The following is an 8093-nucleotide window of genomic DNA, read 5'->3' as shown; positions in this document are numbered from 1 at the left end:
GTGTGGGGACTGCATGTCCTCTGCCCACGAGGGGTGTGTGCAACGGGAGCAGGATGTAGAGAGGAATCACTGCCCTCCATATGGCTGGAAAGTTTTCTTTATTGTCTGTCTGAATCACTGTCACTTCAGTTTTCCTGTGACTTTCATCCTGACCATCAAAGGCATCAAGAGCAGAGTATTTCTCTTTCCTTTGTGATCCTTTTCTGCATTTTGTATCCATCTACATTTTCTTCTGGGTAAATGATCCCAACTTTTTCAGTCTTTCCTTTCAGGTCATTTTGGCTAGATCTCTGGTTATTCTCCCTTCCTCTTCTCAGGAATTGTACCAGGATTTATTATGGAAATGCAGTGCTAGAAAACTGGGCACGGCTTTACATTAAGGATGTGTCATGCTGTACAAGTACCTATTAGCCCTGCTAGGATGATCATCTCTTTTTTTTATGAGGCACTATCATTTTGTTCAGTTGTGCTTGCTTTGGCTCTTTTTTTTTTTTTAGTCTTTAATACAGACACATAGATTTGGGGAGGTTAAAATCTTTAATATGGATACTTATATTTGGGGAGGTGAGGGTGGGGAGTGAGTGGTTTGTGGGTTTGGGAGTTTTTTTTCTACTTGCATAATAGATTATTTCTGCCTACAACAGAACACATTCTTCTAACCAGCTTTGTAACCACTTCTGGTTTCATGTAGTCTGTGTTTTCCTGTGAGAAAGCTGCAGAGCACAGTGTGAAATACCACAAGGATGACATTCTAAGGTATTACTCTATGGCTTCTCCTTTTATTCTGTTAGACACCACAATCACCGCTTCCTATCCTTTTCACACCTCCTGAACCCTTAGGAGCTCTCAAGGATGGTAACTGAATGAACTGAAGTAAAGCTCCTGAGACCCAGCTGCTGTGAAAGTTTTTAGCTTCTTTGTGCCGTTAAAGCTCCCTAGCCTGTATTTCCCTTCAAAAATGAGGTCTTGTACCTTTCTTGCCCCTCTGAACTGACAGCCATGCCATTACAGTTTTTCTTTAAAGTGAAGGCATGCAAGAAAGTTAAAGAGCTTTCCTGAAGCTGTCTCTTGATAGCTCTCCTTCTCTGTTGCGTATCACACCAATATTTCTCTTAATCTTTGGGCTAAGGTGAGTACACTCTCACAAACCCATTTCTTGCCAGATAAATCTCATGTTGCCTTTTTTTCCCCTTCTGCATTCAACGTTTTTCTTTCTGTCCTTGGAAGCCCGACTTATATTTGTCTTATTGCAAAATCTTCCTGGCTTCAAATCCAACTTACTCATATTTGTATCTGACAATCTTTTCCTCTAGAGATTTCTGCCTAGATCCATGGCTTATGTGGTTTGTTTGGTTTTGTTTTGGTGGGATATTATTTCAGGAAATGCCATCTTTAACTCTTATTTAATTTGGATAAGATCTACAGATTATTTTACCATTCAATATCTGAATTCACTGAACTCTCCCTTCCAGAAACCTAATATTTTGGGTTGTTATTATTATTATTATGCAGGTAAGATTTATCTACCTAATTGTATTGTAGCTTGGTTGTGTGTCCAGTTTTTAATCATCTCCTGTTTACTTGCATGAGGATACAGTAACTCAATTGCTCTGGGAACCGATTTAGGATCCTCCTCTATGGATCCTTTGGGAGTATCCTGATTTCCCCTCATTTTTAGGGCAGTCTGGTTATAGAATCATAGAGTGGTTTTGGTTGCAGGGGACCTTTAAAAGTCCTGTGGTCCAAGCTCACTGCAATGGGCAGGGGTATCTTTAACTAAAACAGATTCCTCAGAGCAGTGTACAACCTGTCCTTGAATTTTTCCAGGCATGAAGTATCTACTCCCTCACTGTGCAGCCTGTTCCAGTGTCTCAGCAACCTCATCATAACATTTTTCTTTCTTATATTTAGTCTGAATCTATGCTCTTGTTGTTATCACAACAAGCCCTACAAAAAGTCTGTCCCCATCTGTCTTATAAGCGCGTGTTAAGTACTGAAAAGTCACAATAAGGTCTGCCCTGAGCCTTCTCTTCTTCAGACAGAACAACTCCAACTCTCTCATCGTTTCTCCACAGAATAAGCATTCCAGCCTTCTGATCATCTTTTTGGCAGTCCTTTGGACCTGCTCAACAGGTCAGTGCACTGAGGACTTCAGGGCTGGATGCAGTACGGCAAGTGGGGTTTCCTTCTTTTCACTCTCCTCTAGTAAATGCAAATACCCTCATAAAGCTAATTCTTTCTCAGCTGCTCTTTGAACAGCAGCCCACAGAGGAGAAAGCCAGTACTCCAGTGCAATCTCCAAAAGCCTGCACTGTTTTTACCCAAAATATGATTTTTGCTAGAGACAATTGGCATGATCAAGTTATTCCACTCATGCTCTAGTTTCTTGTAGTCACTTTTGGTCTATCATGGTCATTCCTGTCAGCATTATTAGTGCCATATGGCTGAGCAGCATAGGGTAGCAGTTGGTGTTAAGTTTCACTGGATGCCATGTCTAGTTGACAGATACATGCTTCTGTTGCCCTTAGGAAACAGGCAGCAATCCCTACCACTGCTCTTTTGCTTCCTTCTGGAAATGGTGATGAATTGCTGAGCACTTGGAGTGTGGCTCTTCCTCAACTGCCAGTGATGCTGGCACTATACTTGCGACACAAGAATTGGGGCCAGCACATGGTGTTGGTAGAAGTCAGGTTCAACATAAACAAAAGGAGGCACAGAGTGGGAGTAAAAAGGCTGAGTTCCCTGCCAAAGAATTCTGTGTACATGAGATGTTTGCTGGACAAACAGTAGAAAGAGAGATCAGCTGGGTGCTAGACATGTTTACAGAACTGAGTTGTTTACAGAGGACATAACTTCTGACAGTGGAGTATGTAGCCTGGCAGACAGAGGTAAGTCTCTGCACACCCCCTTCAGGGATCAGGGATTGCTTGTTGTTGTTGTTGCTGTGTTCCCTTTACAGTATTCCAGTATCTATGGAAAACCTCATGCCCTTTTTTGTGAGCTGCTGGCATAAAGATTTCTCTGCCTTCAGTCATACAAAGATCTTTGCTCTGAAATAAAATCTTATTGCTTTTTCCCCCTTAATCTTAGAGAACTGTGTATTTTACTTTACTAAGGGAAAAAATCATGGCTACACTAGGTATTTTGCTATTTGATAGCAGCTGTTACTTTCAGAATCCCTCAGTGCAAAAAAATGGCACTCTTCATCCTTCTGGAACACGACACTCGACAATCCCCTTTTGCCTTCCCTGAGATGGTGCAAATCTGCCACAAAGCCAGAGGCTTTCGATGTGCTGCTGCACCTATAATCTATGAAGCATCTTGGAATACTGTGGCAGGGGATTATGCAGTTCTGCATGTCGATATAATTAGGTGAGATAAAGGGGAAACTGGGAGGTCAGCATCCTGAGATGTCCTTGTTTTAGCAAGCTTAAAGTAATTTATCCTGTTATGTTCACAGGGTTTTCTGAGATAAAGCCTGTAAAAAACACAGATAGCAAGTCTTTTGCTGTGTAACACTTGAGCTTTATCTTCTTTTTATTTTTGCAAAGAACCAGCATCATATTATAAACCTGTAAGAAGAAGTTCAAGGAGTTGTTCTTGTCATCAAAAGCCTGAGGTGAAAATAGAGGCTCACACTGTACATTTTATATATATTATTTTTAAGAGAGAATTTACATAGCTGTAGAATATGAGATGGCAAACAAGTATTACAGGTGACAGCATGCAGGTGTAAAGCTGACATTTGCAGAAGTTACTCATTACAAATATAAAGCAGGCTGTGAATAGCTGCTGTACCAGACAAAGGCTGATTCAAGGCACACAAACACACAGGAGGCAGAGCAAAAGAAGATACCTCTTTGCCATATGATTGCTACAAAGAATGCGCCGAGGTTTTCTTCAACCTGCAGTGCCTGCTGCTTTGTTGATGGATTGGTGTTAAATGAATTGTTGTTTTGTCAAAGGCTTAACAAGTGAATGTTGGTGGATGGATCAAAGGTGGGCATTTAATTCCAAGGGCTAAACTGAGCAGAAAATCTATGAGACAATAGATAACACCGTAGCATTAAGGCCCAGATTAAAATGCATGCTCTATTGGATCATGGGTAGAGCTTCAGCCTGCAGGTTGTATATCCAGCACATCATCAATTGCAAGACAGACAGAAGGGCTCTGGGGAAGAGAATTGTCCAGATAATACTTTTTTTTTAGGATCTTGAAGAAAAAAAGTTGTCCAAAAACCATTCAAGGAGAGAATTTTCTGGCAAGAGAACTTCGTTCACATCCTCTTTTTGAAAGCAAGAGAGACATCTGCCATTTCAAGCCTGGCAAGAAAGAATAAAGCACTGAAAGTTCATGACATGATGCTGAGCAGGAGCTCTATCTTCCCTTTATTCTTGATTTAGGTAGCGCAGTGGTTTCTCTGATCATTTGCAAATGCTCAGATTCATCTGCCCACATCTGAACTGGTTCCCTCAGGCTCTCTTTCTAGTCAAAGGAAGGAATAGGCATGGATGCAGACTGGTTTCTCTCTTTCCGGCACATGCAGTCAAACGAGTTCAAATTGGCCTGCTCTGTATAGGAGGAAAGCCAGAATGAGTGATAAAGAAGAGCCAAGATGAATGATGGTCGCTGTTGGGGACTTTTACATCAGCAGCATCTGAAGTTAGGTGATACGAAGCCTTCACAAGAGATTGTGTATTGTTCCAGGCAAAAAAGAGCTTTCCTCTCACTTTTGTTATTAGCAAGAGCAATTTGTATGAAATGTATTTTGCTCTCTCTTGTAGCTCGATTGTGTGCAGGGACCCTAGCTTTCTGTGGCAGTGCTCTCCTGCAGCCCTTGGTCTGATGCTGCTAACAAAAAGCATCTTCTTTCGTGCATGACATCTCCCAGGGAGCGTATAGAGGTGTCATATCACAGACTTCTGGGCCTCATTTTTATATAATTAACTGGTTTGCCACCTGAAATGTTGTAATTAAGCTTTCATGTGTGAAGCAGGAGCATATGCCACTGTCAAAAGAACGTGAATGAGACAAGGCAGACATTTCATGTTAATTTAGCTTTACTGTGACTAACTTTCTTCCACTTGTTACTTGTGACTGTACACACAAACTGCTGGAGTGCTGACTGTTGCCTGCAAACAGACTTGGCAGGTTTCTCAGCACTACTGCCTAACCTTTGTGCACTAACAACTATGCTAAACCTATGGTAAAGGTAGGAATTAGCTCTGTCCAGCATGACCAATTTCAGTGATACAGAGAAATTTTCACCCACAGTTTCTTACTCCTAGTCTGTAACATGTGTCTGAGTCAGGGTTGGATGCACAGAAGATGTGTGCTAACATACTTTGGGTTGGTAAGACAGATGGAATATGGATTTCAAGTTCACAAAGACTCCAGCTATTCTCTACGAAGGGTCTTGGCACAGGCTGAGGCATTGGTCCATGATCACCTGTGCTATATAATTGTTAAACTGGGCCTGAAACAAGTTTGAGCCTTATCAATGTGCCCATGAACAGTTTGTGGGGTGACACAACAGGCAACGTTGGAGACAACATATTCTAAGACATGCCTTTAAAACTGCTTTCTGATTGTTTTGTCTCTCAGTTGGTTCAGCCACTGACTGGAATGCCAGCTTGTAGACCATATGTCTTCTTTTGAATGGACTTCATGGCTCAAAAGAAGACATATGAGAACTGTACACTGCATCCATCCTGACTCTGATGCTTGACATCCTTTCTTGCAGCCAGGTGGGGGTTGGTCTCTTCTCCCAGGCAACCAGCAACAGAACAAGGGGACACAGCCTCAAGCTGTGCTGGGGGAGGAATAAGCTGCATATTAGGAGGAAGTTCTTCACAGAGAGAGTGATTTGCCATTGGAATGGGCTGCCCAGGGAGGTGGTGGAGTAGCCATCCTGGAGGTGTTCAAGAAAGGACTGGCTGAGGCACTCAGTGCCATGGTCTAGTTGACTGGCTAGGGCTGGGTGCTAGGTTGGACTGGCTGATCTTGGAGGTCTCTTCCAACCTGCCTGATTCTATGATTCTATGATTTTATAACTGTTACATGAAACCTGATTATAGGCTCATTCTTTTACAGGTAAAGTTTCAGAGAGGAATTTAACTCACCTATTCAGGAACTTGTTTATTGGGCTGGTAACTAGAAAATAATAATTATGCTTTAAAAACCGCACAGATTGGAGCTGGTAGCAATGAGATAATAAAGCCCCACAATGACAGCTATCTGCCTCCGGGCTAAAGCTGCACTTTGAATCATCCCATTTAGGAGCTGCCTCGAGCAGTCACTGAAGTCAACAGGAGCCTTTGATTTCGTCTCAGTAGGTGCTGGATCAGATTGCTGTAGCCTCCTTTTAAAGTCTAAGAACAAGGGGTCCAAAGGCCAGTTTAGTGAGCTACATTGTATGGATAAAATAGTATCACTTTAAGATGAACCACTGCCTTTGGAGAAACATTAAATCTACAGGCGGGTAAAAGTGCAGGGCGCTACAATTACTCCATAATAGTAAAATTTCATCAGCAAGCAAGGACACAGCTGAATTTCTGGGGTAATGCTTGACGTGCAGCATGGGAGAGATCTGTAAAAACCACAAATCCACGGCTGGAAAATGGGCAGCACTTACAAACAAAAACAAAACACTTAACAGCGCAGTCTGCGTGCGAGGTGCTTGAAGTCGAACACATTATTGTGCATTCATCTGAAAGTGTGCAGTGGTATGAGAGGTATCTACCTCCTGGGGACTACCCTCCTGGGGACTCAGGTTTCTGGGAGGGCTGTTGTGTTTCTGTATTACTTTTTAACATCAAGTATTTCTGTCTATAGCTGTATATATTGTAAATACCTGCTTGTATATTGTGCTAAGCTGTAAATATAAAGCTTCTTTCTTTAATTTCCAGCTCGGCTGAGTCTAGTCTGGGTGATTTCATAAGTGGGGGGTGTGAGGGGTGGGGAACAACTAAACCATCACATAAGAGAAGTTAAAGAGCGGTGAAATGTAGAAAGAACATTTACTGTGTACTGGACTGCGTACTTGAACTCTGAATACATCGAATGCCACTGGTACAGAGAAATACCAGAGGGGGAAAAGAATTACAGACTGTATGTACAAGGATTCTAAGAAGCTGTATAGCTTTCTTCTCTTTCATTTCCTAGTTATACAAAAGGAACTACGAATTACCTTGATGGGCACTTGAAAGGATTAATTCAGAAACACAGTATCTTAGGACCAAAACCCCTGCAATACACCTCTAAAAGCTTACCTGACTGTAAGAAAAGGTAGCTGAGGGCCTATCATTTCAAACCTAAATATGTATTTTTAAATTAGAAGATGCTAGGCTGTTAGCATTTTGTTCACCGAAAATGTCAGCGGTTTGTAACTTTCCTTTGCCTGATAAACTACTCAGAAGTGGCCCAAACTGCCAGTTTTCTGTTACCCACTAATTCAAATGAACAACTTTGCTGTGTTCAGGAAAACAAATTCATGCTTCCTCCTTCACTTGGTCCTCCTGCCAGTGAAGTTTCAGAGACAGTTCTCTACGCCTAATCATTTTACTTTAGCATGTCCTCAAGCAAGCAAAGACAGCCAGTGAACAGCTACATTTTCTCCTCTCTTAACACATATTTTGTGTTTGCAACACCATTTTATTTAGTCAAACATGTTGCACTTTGCAGATAATAATTTTTACTGTACCCTGTAAACAGAGGTTGTAAGTCTTAAAGAGTGGGGGCGCAGAAGATTTTAGTGGAACAGACAGCAGCAGTTGGATTTGTAGTTACCCACTAAAGATGCAATAAGCCCCAGCTCTGTAGTTATTCTATATAATGCCAAGTTACAAAAGGCAGCCTGCCAGTGGAGCACCTGGGTAAAAGGACTCTTTGTTCACCAATATGGTTAGATGGTCATAGTCCATTTTATGCAGAGACTTATATGCATTCTTGCAAGAGGCGTGCTCCACCAAGATTGGTTACATATAGGGGGTACAAGGTTACATGTGCAGCATGAATAGGGCAATATACCATAACAATCTGAGGGTCAGCCTCTGGGGCTGGCTAACTCTGCCCACATGCAGCTGGCACTCCA

Source organism: Pogoniulus pusillus, chromosome 3 (assembly GCF_015220805.1).
Source record: "Pogoniulus pusillus isolate bPogPus1 chromosome 3, bPogPus1.pri, whole genome shotgun sequence".
In the NCBI taxonomy this organism is placed as follows: Eukaryota; Metazoa; Chordata; class Aves; order Piciformes; family Lybiidae; genus Pogoniulus; species Pogoniulus pusillus.
This window is presented reverse-complemented; position numbering follows the sequence as displayed.